General features: G+C 45.1%; 1 long non-coding RNA gene across 3 annotated transcripts in view; it reads left to right on the top strand.

Annotated features, from left to right (window-relative positions):
* The window catches only part of LOC134739932 (uncharacterized), a 109,740-nt gene that overhangs the window by 72,967 nt on the left and 22,744 nt on the right, over positions 1-14,029 (top strand). For 2 of the 3 annotated variants that reach the window (XR_010127093.1, XR_010127092.1), the window contains one exon: positions 11,758-13,375. This is a non-coding gene — a long non-coding RNA (uncharacterized LOC134739932). Of the gene's footprint in view, positions 1-11,757; positions 13,376-14,029 lie in introns of those variants that run through there. The other variant, XR_010127094.1, reaches the window with a different exon arrangement.

Below are 14,029 nucleotides of genomic sequence, written 5' to 3'. Positions count from 1 at the left end.
ACCCAGCTAATTTTTGTATTTTTAGTAGAGATGGGGTTTCACCATGTTGGCCAGGCTGGTCTCGAATTCCTGACCTCAGGTGATCCACCCACCTCAGCTTCCCAAAGGGCTGGGATTACAGGCGTGAGCCACCATGCCTGGCCTAACTCTTTTCAATCCTGTGAAGTCTGAGAGAGATGAGAAAGCTGCAGAGGAAACATTCGAAGCAGCAGAGGCTGGTTCATGAGGTCTCAGGAATGAAGCCATCTCCATAACATAAAAGCCAAAGGTGAGGCAGCAAGTGCTGATGGGGAAGCTGCCGCAGGTTATCCAGAAGATCCGGCTAAGAACCTTGATAAAGGTGGCTCCACTGAACAACAGATTTTCAGTGTAGATGAAACAGCCTTCTGTCGGAAGACGATGTCATCTAGGACTTTCATAGACAGGAGAAGTTGATACCTGGCTTCAAAGCTTCAAAGGACAGGCCGACTCTTGTTAGGAGCGAATACAGCTGTTGACTTTAGATTGAAATCCGTGCTCCTTGGCCATTCCAAAAATCCCACGGCCCTTAAGCCTTCAGTTAAATCTCCTCTGCCTGTGCTTTATAAGTGAAACAACAAAGCTTGGATGACAGCACATCTGTTTATAGCATGGCTTACTAAATATTTTAAGCTCACTGTTGAGACCTACTATTCAGGAAAAAAAGATTCCTTTCACAATATTACTGCTCATTGACAATGTACCTGGTTACTCAAGAGCTCTGCTGGAGATGTACAAGGAAATGAATGCTGTTTTCATGCCTGCTAACACAACATTCATTCTGCAGCCCATGGATCCAGTAGTTTTGACTTTCAAATCTTATGTAAGAAATTTGTTTTGTAAGGCTATGGCTGCACATAGATAGTGATTCCTCTGATGGATCTGGGCAAAGTTAATTGAAAACCTTCTGGAAAATATTTACCATTCTAGATGCCATTAAAAATGTTTGTGATTCATGGGAGGAGGTCAAAATATCCACATTAACAGGAGTTTGAAAGAAGTGGATTCCAACCCTTGGAATGACTTTGAGGCGTTCAAGGCTTTAGTGGAGGAAGTAACTGCAGATGTGGTGGAAATAGCAAGAGAACTCGAATTAGAAGTGGAGCCTGAAGATGTGGCTGAATTGCTACAATCTCATGATCAAACTTGAATGATGAAGAGTTGCTTCTTGTGGATGAGCAAAGAAAGTGGTTTCCTGAGATGGAATTTACTTCTGGTGAAGATACTGTGAACACTGTTGAAATGACAACAAAGGATTTAGAATATTATTTAAACTTAGCTGATAAAACAGCAGCAAGTTTGAAAGGATTGATCCAATTTTGAAAGAAGTTCTATGAGTAAAATGCTATCATATAGCATCACACGCTACGAAGAAATCTTTCGTGAAAGGAAGAGTCCTAATCAATGCGAAAAACTTCATTGTCATTTTGAGAAATTGCCACAGCCATGCCAACCTTCAGCAACCACCACGGTGATCAGCCAGCAGCCATCAACATAGAGGCAAGACCCTCTGCCAACAAAAAGATTGTGACTCACTGAAGGTTCAGATGACTGTTAGCGTTTTTTAGCAATAAATTATTATTATTATTATTATTATTATTATTTGAGATGGAGTCTAACTCTATCGCCCAGGCTGGAGTGCAGTGGCACGATCTTGGCTCACTGCAACTTCTGCCTCCCGGATTCAAGCAATCCTCCTGCCTCAACCTCCCAAGTAGCTGGGACTACAGGCATGAGTACCACACTCGGCTAATTTTTGTATTTTTAGTAGAGACGGGGTTTCACCATGTTGGCCAGGCTGGTCTTGAACTCCTGACCTCAGGTGATCCACCCGCCTCGGCCTCCCAAAGTGCTGGGATTACAGGTGTGAGCCACCGTGCCTGGCCTTATTTTTAATTAAGGTATGTACATTTTTTAGACACAATGCTATTGCACACTTATGGACTACAGTATAGTTTAAATAAAACTTTTATATACACTGAGAAACCAAAAAATTAGTGTGACTCACTTTAATATTTGCTTTATTGAGGAGATCTGGAATGCAACCCAAAATATCTCCATAGTATGCCTATATGAGAAAGATAAAGTTTATTCCAGGAAAATCTATTGTAATCTGTACCATTAGTCGATTAAAGGAGAAAAACCATGTGATTGTCTTAATGTAGAAAAGCAAACTATAAAATTTAACATTCATCCATAATTTAAAAAATCTTAATCGACTATAAGTAGAAGAGAATATCCTTCACATAATGAAGACCATTTTTAAAAACAAACAAAACTACAGCAAACCTCAAACTTTATGGTAAAACCTTAAAAACATTCTCTCTCGGCCCGGCGCGGTGGCTCGCGCCTGTAATCCCAGCACTCTGGGAGGCTGAGGCGGGCAGATCATGAGGTCAGGAGATCAAGACCCAACCTGGCTAACATAGTGAAACCCCGTCTCTACTAAAAATACAAAAAATTAGCCAGGTGTGGTGGCGGGTGCCTGTAATCCCAGCTACTCAGGAGGCTGAGGCAGGAGAATGGCATGAACCTGGGAGGCGGAGCTTGCAGTGAGCCGAGATCGTGCCACTGCACTCCAACCTGGGTGACAGAACGAGACTCTGTCTGAAAAAACAAAAAAAAAACATTCTCTTGAAAATGAGGAAAAACTCCAAGACATCAAGTCTTGTCAGCTTGAGTTCACATAGTAATGGAGATGCTTGTCAGATCAGCAAGATAAGGAAGAAAATTATAGAATTGGAAAGAAAGGAATAAAATAGAAATCATTCAGAGTTGTATTTGATTGACTTCTTAGAAAATCCTAAGGAATATACAGATGGATTAATAAAGTGTTTTAGCTAAGTTACTGCATACAAAATCAAAATGCAAAGATCAATTACATTTCTATAATATCGTCACACTAACAACACTGAAAAATAGATAATAAAAATGATGCCAGCAGGCGTGATGGCATCGTTACAAGCTCACACCTGTAATCCCAGCACTTCGGGAGGCCGAGGTGGGAGGATTGCTTGAGCCCAGGAGTTCAAGACCAGCCTGGGCAACGTAGTGAGATCCCATCTCTACAAAGAATAATACTAAAAATTAGCCAGGCTTGATGGCACATGCCTGTGCTCCCAGCTACTTGGGAAGCTGTGGTCGGAGGATCGCTTGAGCCCAGGTGGTAGAGGCTGCAGTGAGTTGTGATCACACCACTGCACTCCAGGCTGGGCAACAGAGCGAGACCCTGTCTCCAAAACAACAACAACAAATGATGCCATTTACAATAGTACTTAGGAATAAACGCAACAGAAACGAGCGAGACCTTCATGGAAAACATTATGCAATATGCTTGCCAGACATAAAGACCTAAATACATGGAGAATTAGATCATGTTTTTGAGGACATAACTTCCAAAGTACATGAATTCTCCTCCCACTAAGCTACAGATTCAATGTCATTCCAATCAAAATCCCAAGAATTGTTTCTGTTTTGTTTTGATTTAGCAAACCAAATTTTTAATGTGCTGGTTATAATATAGTTATATACAAGAGGATTTCATTAGGTAAAAGGAAAATATACACACTGTATGCATAATTAATTGCTCTAGAAAAAGATCTGGGTGGAGGGAGTATTCGTTTCCTGTTTCTCTGTAACAAAACAGCACTGATTGAGCTGTGAAAACAACACCCATTCATGAGCTCACAGTTGTGTGGGTCAGAGGCCTGTCCTGGTGTGGCTGGGTTTTCTTCTCAGGATATCATAAACCTCAGGACATCAAGGTATTGACTAGGTTCAGTTCTTGTCTTGAGGCTTTAGAGGAAAATGCACTTTTTTTTTTTTTTTTTAAATCTTCAACTTATTTTAAGTTCAGGGGTACATGTGCAGCATGTGCAGGTTTGTTCCATAGGTCAATGTGTGCCACGGTGGTTTTGCACAGATCATCCCATCACCTAGTTATTAAGCCCAGGATCCATTAGCTATTCTTCCTGATGCTCCCCCTCCCCGCATCCCCCACAGGGCCCCGTGTGTGTTGTTCCCCTCCGTGTGTCCATGTGTTCTCAGCATTCAGCTCCCACTTATAAGTGAGAACATGTGGTGTTTGTTTTCTGTTCCTGCATTCGTTTGCTGAGGAAAATCCACTTATAGGCTCATTCTTGTTGGCAAAATTCAGTCCTTTGTATTACAAGACTGAGGTCCCCTTTCCTTGCTGCCTGTCAGCTGGGGACTGTTCTCAGCACCCAGAAGCTGCCCACATCCCTACCACGCAGCCCGTTCAGGCCAGCAGGGGTGCACAGAATCCTCCCATGCTGCCCCAGCGGCCTTTTCTGTGACCATCTGGAGAAAACTGTCTGCCTTGAAAGGGCTCATGTCACTAGGTCAGGCCCACTGAGTATTTTCTCTATTTTCATGTCAACTGATTTGGGACCTTCATTACATTGCAGCACCTTTTCACAGCAGTACCTAGATTCACGTTTGATTGGATAACTGGAAGATGGTATGTATATATGAGGGGCCTGGAAATTTGGTGGGGCGGGTTACATCTCAGATTTCTGCCAAGCACACTGACATTACAATTGTGTGTGTGTGTATTTTAAGATGACTCTACACTGACTTTTGGGGAGAAAGATTTAAAAAATAATTTAAAAATTGAATAAGTTACCAAATAAAAAGCGCATGTAGCTGGGCGCGGTGGCTCACCCCTGTGATCCTAGCACTTTGGGAGGCCGAGATGGGCGGATCACCTGAGGTCAGAGGTTCGAGACTAGCCTGGCCAATGTGGCGAAACCCTGTCTCTTCTAAAAATACAGAAATTAGCCAGGCATGGTGGCGCATGCCTGTAATCCCAGCTACTCAGGAGGCTGAGGCAGGAGAATCGCTTGAACCTAGGAGTTGGAGGTTGCAGTGAGCCCAGATGAGATCATGCTACTGCACTCCAGCCTGGGCAACACAGCGAGACTCTTGTCTCCAAAAAAAAAAAAAAAAAAGAACACATATAGACCACGGAGGATTTTTAGGGCAGTGAAGAAACTCTGTATGATACTATAATCAGTGGATTTATGTCAGTATGCATTTGTCCAAATTCATAGAACGTATAACACCAAGAATGAAACTAATGTGAACTGTGGACTTTACTTAATAGTGATGATTGGCTCAGCAATTGTAACAAACATGCTACACTCATGCAGTGTTAATAACAGGGGAACTGAGTTGGGGCATATGGGAATTCTGTACTTTTGGCTCTGCTTCTCCTGTACACCTAAAACTACTTAAAAAAAAAAGATAATAAGGTCTACTAGTTAATTAAAAAATCAAGGCTAGGTGCAGTGGCTCACACCTGTAGTCCCAGCACCTTGGGAGACCAAGGCAGGTAGATTGTGTGAGCCCAGGGCAGCATAGCAAGACCCCATCTCTATAAAAAATTTAAACATTAGCTGGGCATGGTGGTGAGCACTTGTAGTTTCAGCTGCTCAAGAGGCGAAGGCGCAAAGATAGCTTGAGCCTAGGAGTTTGAGGCTGCAATGAGCTATGCACATGCCACTGCACTCCAGCCTGGGCAACAGAGTGAGACCCTGTCTCAAAAAAAAAAAAAAAAAAAAAATTCAAACAGCACAGAACTAGTATATAATGTGAACATCTTAGGCCATTATTGGGCACCGAAGAGGCTTTGGGTTGCATTTCTTCACTCATCAGCATGGGTAAATCATTGCAGAGCTTGAGTGTGGACACCACCGGGGAAACAAGGTTGGGAGTAGCAAGGAATGTGGGAAACAGAGACAGTGAATAGGGCCTGATAGTGAATAGAGCCGGCTCAGCCGGCCTCTGGGCCTGGCAGTGAATAGGGCCGGCTCAGTCGGCCTCCCGGCCTGACAGTGAATAGGGCTGGCTCAGTTGGCCTCTGGGCCTGACACAGTCAATGTGTCTTAATTTTTTTCATGTAGCCCCAGTGTTCAGAGCTTGCTGGTGATGTCACACTTTTCTTGATGCTGGGATTGCAGTCATCCTCGCGCCTACCTGCCTGGCTGCGGGAAGCTCTATTCATTTCTAGACTGTTCTCCCCAGGGCCACTTCCTTGTCTGCAAATCCATGTGAGCCAGCCCTCATGCTCTGATTCCAGACTTCACCTCCTGGATTCCTGCAGGCCACCTCTGCCACTTCCCAGACCTTTACCTTCCATCCCTCTTGGGGTGAGCTGTGACCAGGCAGTAACTTTCAGCAGGACGTTGCTGCACGCTTTGGAATCACAGAAGGCAATGACACCACATAATGTAACATTGGATGCCAGACGCGCCTGCCTGTTAGTCCCAAGGCCTGAGTCTCTTTGGAGAGTCGGTTCCCCACTGGTGCCTCTGTGCATGCCATGGCTGGCCACATGTGGGACGATACAGGTGACACGTGTGTCACACCAAGGCAGGATCGGAAGAATGTTTGAGATTTCAGAAAAAAAATTCAAGAAGTCATTATGGGAAGACCAGAACTTTGTGGGGTCAGAGTTGTTGGCGCTCAGCCTCTTAAATTTTAGTTTTCGATATTAAAAACTTAGAGGGCGGGTGAAGTGGCTCATGCCTATAATCCCACACTTTGGGAGGCCGAGGCAGGCGGATCACTTGAGGCCAGGATTTCAAGACCAGCCTGGCCAACATGGCGAAACCCCATCTCTACTAAAAATACAAAAAATTAGCCAGGCATGGTGGCACACATCTATGGTCCCAGCTTCTCAGGAGGTGAGGCACGAGAATCATCTGTGGGAGGCAGAGATTGCAGTGAGCCAAGATCACGCCACTGCACTCCAGCCTGGGTGACAGAGTCGAGATTCTGTCTCAAAAAACAAAAACTTAGAGATTTCTTGTTTCTCTTTTAAAAAGTCAGATGGTGTCGTGACAGTGTGCATTGGCACCAGGTGTCTGGCGGTGGGCAGGGCTGTCTTTTGGGGCAGATGTGCTCTTTTGGGCTTACCAAGGCCCCTCGACGCCCCACAGCCTGGATGATGACACCATCTCATTTTTTAAGCTTCATATTAAGGGCATTGGGTGTTCCCAATTAGCAGGTCGCGCTGGTGGCCAAAAGTATTTCTCAATCACGTAGCGTTTTTCTGGGATCTTCCTTGTTCTTGGCTGAGTAAAAACAGGCCCTACCATCTAATCGTTCAGGCTCTTCTTTTGTGCCCTTTCTGCCCCAGGGTCTTAGAATGTGAAATTCCTTTAACAGCCATGAAAACCATAAAGTTGAAACTTTTCAATATCAATAGAACAATCAAAAAGGTGCCTTTTCTGTGTCTGTTTTAGAGTTGACTCAAAAACACAAATTCTAATCCCGCAGAGAACTGCTTGTGTTGAAATATTTACAGAAGGTCAGGGGTCTCTCCTCCCGCCTGGAGCAGAGAAGTGGAGCTGTGGGCCGTGGTTGAGCGAGGCTGGCCTTTCAAGCCTTGTTTATTCTGGAAATAACTTTGGAAAATGCCTCATATGGTTCCCCAGAGGCCTGGAGGTGGGCCTGTGCAGTTCACGACAAATGAAAACAAACCATTCCTCTGCAATGTTTAGCAGAATTTATTAAAAAGATCTTTTTTAGAACTTCTAGACAGACCTGATGGACTAGAAATGGACTTGAAAGTGTGAGGAATAAATAAATATATTTATTTAAAAATAAATATATATTTATTTCACCCAACTTTATAACTGATTTAGATGGTGGAAATTTTGTAAAGTCCACTGCAACGCAGCAGTTTGAATGAGACACTTGTTTGTTTTCATCAATCCCCGGAATGAAATCATTCCCCGAGGACCGGGTTGGCTTCTCCCTTCCCGGCATGGCCCTGCCTCTTTAAACTCATTCCCAGGGGGACGAGACTGTTGCCTGATGCAGCCGGGGCAGCCAGCAGAAGCGCTCCTGGCTGCTGGATGAAGAAACCTTTACATCCCAGGATTCCTCTCTGAGATCAATGAACAGATGGGTTTTCACAACAAGCTCTGTCTCCAGGCAAGCCTTATGTATGTTACCGACCGTGGCCATGATGTCCAGCCTGCAGCATCTTTTTTTTTTTTTTTTTTTTTGAGACAGAGTCTTGCTCTGTCACCCAGGCTGCAGTGCAGTGGCGTGATCTCGGCTCACTGCAACCTCTGCCTCCCGGGTTCAAGCAATTCTCCTACCTCAGCCTCCTGAGTAGCTGGGACTACAGGCGCCTGCCACCACGCCTGGCTAACTTTTTGTATTTTTAGCAGAGACGGGGTTTCACCATGTTGGCCAGGATGGTCTTGATCTCCTGACCTTGTGATCCACCCACCTCGGCCTCCCAAAGTGCTGGGATTACAGGCGTGAGCCACCCGCCTGGCTGCATCTTTTGCATTCCTAGACACCTGACTCATGGAGCATTTATGAGGGCCTGGTTGCCTCTGAGGGTCTCATGCTTTTTGTCAGCCTCTCTCTCTGCCATTACTCTGATAAATCTTCCCGCTCTGCCACTCTCTTCTCCTGCAGGGACCAGTTCTAGGACCTGGTGTAGGGTCTGTGGGACCCAAAGTTCACCAATGAGTTCTTCGTTGAGATTTTTCAAGCAGGACCTCAGAGAGAAAATCCACGTTCCTCCACACTCTTGGAATTTTTAGGGCGTGGGCCTGGGGGCTATTGATAGACAGGGCTCCTGCTGTGTGGACAGGAGGATGGCCTCTAAGAAGCCTCAAACCCCAGCAGTCCAGCTGAGACCATTGTGTTGTCCCAGTGTGTGACAGTGAGGGGACACTCAGGACACACAGAGCTGTGGTGGAGCGAAGCTTCTGGGCCTGCCGCCTCCTCGTGTGAACGCTATGTCTGCCTTTCCTGCAGCGTGCTCACCTGGGCCTGCATGGAGCTCTTGCCTAAGCTTGTTTGAATTCAGTTGGCATCACTTACAATGAAAAGGGTCTTAAAAATAAATATGCACATCACCGAAACGCTCCTTTACGGTCTGAAAAAGAAGGTCAAACTTTAATGTTGATAAGAATTATTTGAAATTTGAGGCTGGGCACGGTGGCTCACAACTGTAATCTCAGCACTTTAGGAGGCCGAGGCAGGTGGCTCACCTGAAGTCAGGAGTTCAAGACCAGCCTGGCCAACCTGGGGAAACCCCGTCTCCACTAAAAAATATAAAAATTAGCCGGGCGTGGTAGCACACGCCTGTAATCCCAGCTACTCAGGAGGCTGAGGCAGGAGAATCGCTTGAACCCAGGTGGTGGAGGTTGCGGTGAGCCGAGATGGCGCCACTGCACTCCAGCTTGGGCAACACAGCGAGACTCCGTCTCAAAAAAAAAAAAAGAAAAGAAAAGAAATTTGAATGTGTACATCTAGCCAATGATGGGTGAAATTTAAAAAAAATTAAATAAAAAGTGCACATCTTTGGTCTGTGTGCAGATTTATTCATTGCAGCTTTTAAAAAAATTCACATTCTTTTCCAAGTATAAAACCCTTTTTAAAAAAATGTTGTAACAATATTATTGTGACGAGTGTTGGCATTTATTGAGTGTTTACTATGTGCCAGGCACTACTTTATATTTGCATTGGCTCTTTTCATCCTCACAGAAACCTGTAAGTCCCTACTGTTATCTCCCTCTTTTTGTAGATGTGGAGACTGAGGCACAGAAAGGAAAGGTTAAACGGTTTCTCCGGAGTTACACAGCTAGTAAGTGGCAGAGGTGGGACTTGAACCCAAGTGCCTGTGCAAAGTTCAGGGACTGGGCTTTGAATATAGAAATATTTAGAAGTATTGAAAACCATTAAATTTATTTCACTATGACAATCTTATTTATGACCGAATTATCCATTTTTAATTTTTATTTGTTTATTTTTGAGATGGAGTCTCGCTCTGTTGCCCAGGCTGGAGTGCAGTGGCACGATCTCAGTTCACTGCAACCTCTGCCTCCCAGGTTCAAGCAATTCTCCTGCCTCAGCCTCTTGGGTAGCTGGGACTACAGGCAAGCACCACCACACCCAGGCAATTTTTGTATTTTTAGTAGAGATGGGGTTTCACCATGTTGGCCAGGCTGGTCTTGAACTCCTAACTGCAAGTGATCTGCCCACTTCAGCCTCCCAAAGTGCTGGGATTACAGGTGTCAGCCACCACGCCTGGACCATTTCTAATTTTAAAAAAATGTTTTCTACTGTGGAGTAGCGGTTCAGGACAGACTGCCCCCAAATATGCTGCTTTGGAATGTTGGTGATTTTAAGCAGAAGGTACTGGAAAACAGTAAATGCAGAGGCACAGTTTCCCTGAACTCCTCTCATCTGCCCAAAGGCAGAGCCTCCAAAAGGACATCAGTTGTCCTAAGTCCCCTCCCCAGGAGTCAGCAAGGGCTGCCCTAACATCCAGACAAACTGTCACAAACCCTCATATCTCCCATCTAGTCTTCTAAAGGCCCATTTTTCTTTCCTAAAAATCATTTCCTCTCCTCACAGTAGCCCACATCTCCTCTCCCTTTTCTCTGTTAAGATGGCATCACTTTTTTGTGATATTCAGTTTTTTTCTTCCTATGATGCCCCCTGTGCACGTATTAAAAATTAATAAATTTGTTTACCCTTTTTCCTGTTAAATCTGTGTATTGTCAGTGTATTTCCTAGACCCAGCTATCGAACCTAGAGGGTAAAGTCTTTCTTCCCCTGACTCAATTTCAAAGCAATAAAAAAGTTTAAAATGCCCCAAAAGACATAGTTTACTCTATGACTTGGATTATTAGAAGACATTAGCCCAGGGAGGTTCTACTCTGTTTTTCAGGGGTGGAGCTGGTGCTAGAATTCACACCCTGGTTTCCATCCCAGCTGGGCCATTCCACAAATGGAACTTTAAACAAATACTCACTTCTCCTCGAATTAGAAGCTGGGTTGGGGTCTAGTCTTGAAGGATGAATCTGAAATGGCAGAGGAGAGCCTGGCGAAGCTCTCCGGCCTCCTTCCCAACGGGTCCCAGCTTTTTGCCACTTCCCTACCTTGTATTTGGTTACTAAGGAATCTAATCTGTCCAGTTTTTTATCTTGGTCATCCATAGTGTTCTATAGATCAAATAGAAAGATGGTTACAATGTTCACCACCTCTTGCTAAACATCCTGTCCTGGAGGCACATGGAGAAGGTTGACAAAGCCTCATTCCTCTGAAACATTTCATGCAACGGATTTGGTTGAAACCCAAGATTGTGATCTGGAGTCTTTAGCAACTGTGCTAATTTCCTACCTTGAGCATTTCATTTTTGAGCAACTAGAATAACAACTGGTCTTCTTTAGTCTTGACCAAAGGGGGATAAGGGAACCAAAAATCCTTCGCTCTTCATTTCCTGTTAGATTGTGAAACAAAAAGGTAAACATTTAACAGAATGTGGCAGCTCAGAACAATTACCCCTATTGTGGCATGAACACTGATTTCTATTCCTTTTTACACAAACTCCTTCCGGTAGAGAAGCTGAACAAAAGAACGTGCCAGCCCAGCCCGTGGGCTCCTCAGGCCATGCAGATCGGGAAATGAGAAACACCGGCAAAGATTTGCTCTGGGAAAGTTTGTAGACATTTTCAAAGTCAAGGGTGAAGTGTCCTTGGTTTACTTAGAATCATTTTCTCTAAAGGAAATCACTGTTACAACTTCAGAAGCCCTGACATGCCTGTGTAGTTATGAGAAGGGATGAAGGCTTCGCATAGCTTCATAACCTTGTTATTAAGAGTCTGGAACTCGGTGACTGGCTGGGTGCTTGACCCTTTGTTCAGTAGCCTTGGCAAGTGCTCTCATTTTCTTCCTTTTTAGGTTTCCCCACTGCGAGCCCTTCGAGAACAATGTCATGTTGATCGATGGCAGTGACTCACGCCAGACCTTTCCATGCCTCCTCTGCAAGGACTCAAGAGAGTCGAGGGCAAAACCGTGCCATAGTTCCATGAAGGAGGGCAAAGAGCTTTATCCATGCTGAGGAACAGGCAGATCATGTGGCTACAGCACTGGTCTTTACCTTTTAACTGCTTGATTCGAAACATTCCAGCCAGGAACAGTGGCTCACACCTGTAATCCCAGCACTTTGGGAGGCCAAGGCGGGTGGATCGCTTGAGCTCAGGAGTTCGAAACCAGCCTGGGCAACCTGGCAAAACCCCATCTCTACAAAAAAATACAAAAATTAGCCAGGCCTGGTGTGTGTGCCTGTAGTTCCAGCTACTCGGCAGGCTGCGGCCGGAGGATCACTTGAGCCCAGGAAGTGGAGGTTGCAGTGAGCTGAGATCGTGCTGCTGCACTCCAGCCTGGGTGACAGAGCCAGACATTGTCTCTATAAAAAAAAAAAAAAGAAAAGAAAAGAAAAAAGAGAAATGGTCCAAGACTATGGAGAAAGCCTTCTTTGGGGTCAGTGTGAACCATTCTTTCGTTCGTTCAGCAAATGCTTACTGAGGAGCTACCGTGTCCCTGAAATTGCCTCCACCTCCAAGAAGACAGTGGTGAGCAAGTCAGACAATACCTCTAATCTCATGGAATTTATAAGTAAATGGGCCATTACAATTACCAGATCAGAAGTGCTGTGATGAGCAAATAGAGGCTCGTGGGAAACTCCTAAGAAGGGCTTCTGAGCTGGACTTGGGGGTCAGGAAAGGCAGAATGTGGGGGCTGACTCATCCCGACCGGGGCGGGACTAGCGGGGGTGCCTCCCACTTACTGTCTGTCTCCTTCTAGACTGACTTCTCTGTCATCATGAATACACCCCTTTAAGACATACATTTAAGAGAAAATAATAGGATGCCTTATTTATTTAAATGTTTGTTACATTTTTACTAACAACCACATACCCACAGGAAAGTCGCAAGTAGAACTCAAAAACTTTTTTCTCTGGGGCAGTGAAGAGTCAGTTGCCAGCCAGAAGGCCCATAGAGCCTGAGCACTTCAGGGTGTGCTTCCTACAGATAAGGACATCCTGCTGCATAACAGGAAAGGGGTCCTGATCCAGACCCCAAGAGAGGGTTATTGGATCTCGCACAAGAAAGAATTCAGGGTGAGTCTGTAAAGCGAAAGCCAGTTTATTAAGTAAAGGAGTAAAAGAATGGCTATTCCATAGACAGAGCAGCCCTGAGGGCTGCTGGTTGCCCAGTTTTATGGCTATTTCTTGATGATATGCTAAACAAGGGGTGGATTACTCATGCCTCCCCCTTTTAGACCATAGAGGGTAATGTCCTGATGTTGCCATGGCATTTGTAAACTGTCATGGTGCTGGTGGGAGGGAAGCAGTGAGGATGACCAGAGGTCACTCTCGGCGCCATCTTGGTTTTTGGTGGGCTTTAGCCGGCTTCTTTACTGCAACCTGTTTTTTCAGCAATGTCTTTATGACCTGTATCTTGTGCCGACCTCCTATCTCATCCTGTGACTTAGAATGCCATAACCATCTGGGAATGCAGCCCAGTAGGTCTCAGCCTTATTTTACTCAGCTCCTATTTAAGATGGAGTCGCTCTGGTTCGAATGGCTCTGATATAACTGCTGCTCAGCTATTGACATCGGGAAGATAGCACAGGCTCATTGCCACCACTGAACCCTCAGACCCCACCCAAGTGTTGCCAGTTGTTCCAATAATGTCCTTTATGGTGAAAGGACCAGATCCATGGTCACACATTGCATTGAATTGTCACATCTTCTTTAGTCTTCCCTTGACCTATATGACCTTGCCATTTTTGGAGATAATAGTTTAATGGTCCAGTGGGTTCACCTTGCCTGCTGCCTAGACAGAGCTGATTTATCACGACAGGGGAACTGCAATGGAGAGAGAGTAATTCACACAGAGTCGACTGTGTGAGAGACCGGAGTTTTATTAATACTCAAATCAGTCTCCCTGAGCATTTGACGATTTAGAGTTTTTAAAGATAATTTGGTGGGTAGGGGCTTGGGAAGTGGAGAGTGCAATGGAGATGGAATCACAGGGGGTCGAAGTGAGTTTTTCTTGCTCTTTTCTGTTCCTGGGTGGGATGGCAGAACTGGTTGAGCCAGATTACTGGTCTGGGTGGTGTTAGCTGGTCCACTGAGTGCAGGGTCTGCAAAATATCTCAAGCACTG

This window comes from Pongo pygmaeus, chromosome 1 (assembly GCF_028885625.2).
Source record: "Pongo pygmaeus isolate AG05252 chromosome 1, NHGRI_mPonPyg2-v2.0_pri, whole genome shotgun sequence".
Taxonomy (NCBI): Eukaryota; Metazoa; Chordata; class Mammalia; order Primates; family Hominidae; genus Pongo; species Pongo pygmaeus.
Note: the sequence above shows the minus strand (reverse complement) of the source record. Positions and strands in the feature narration are given on the sequence as shown.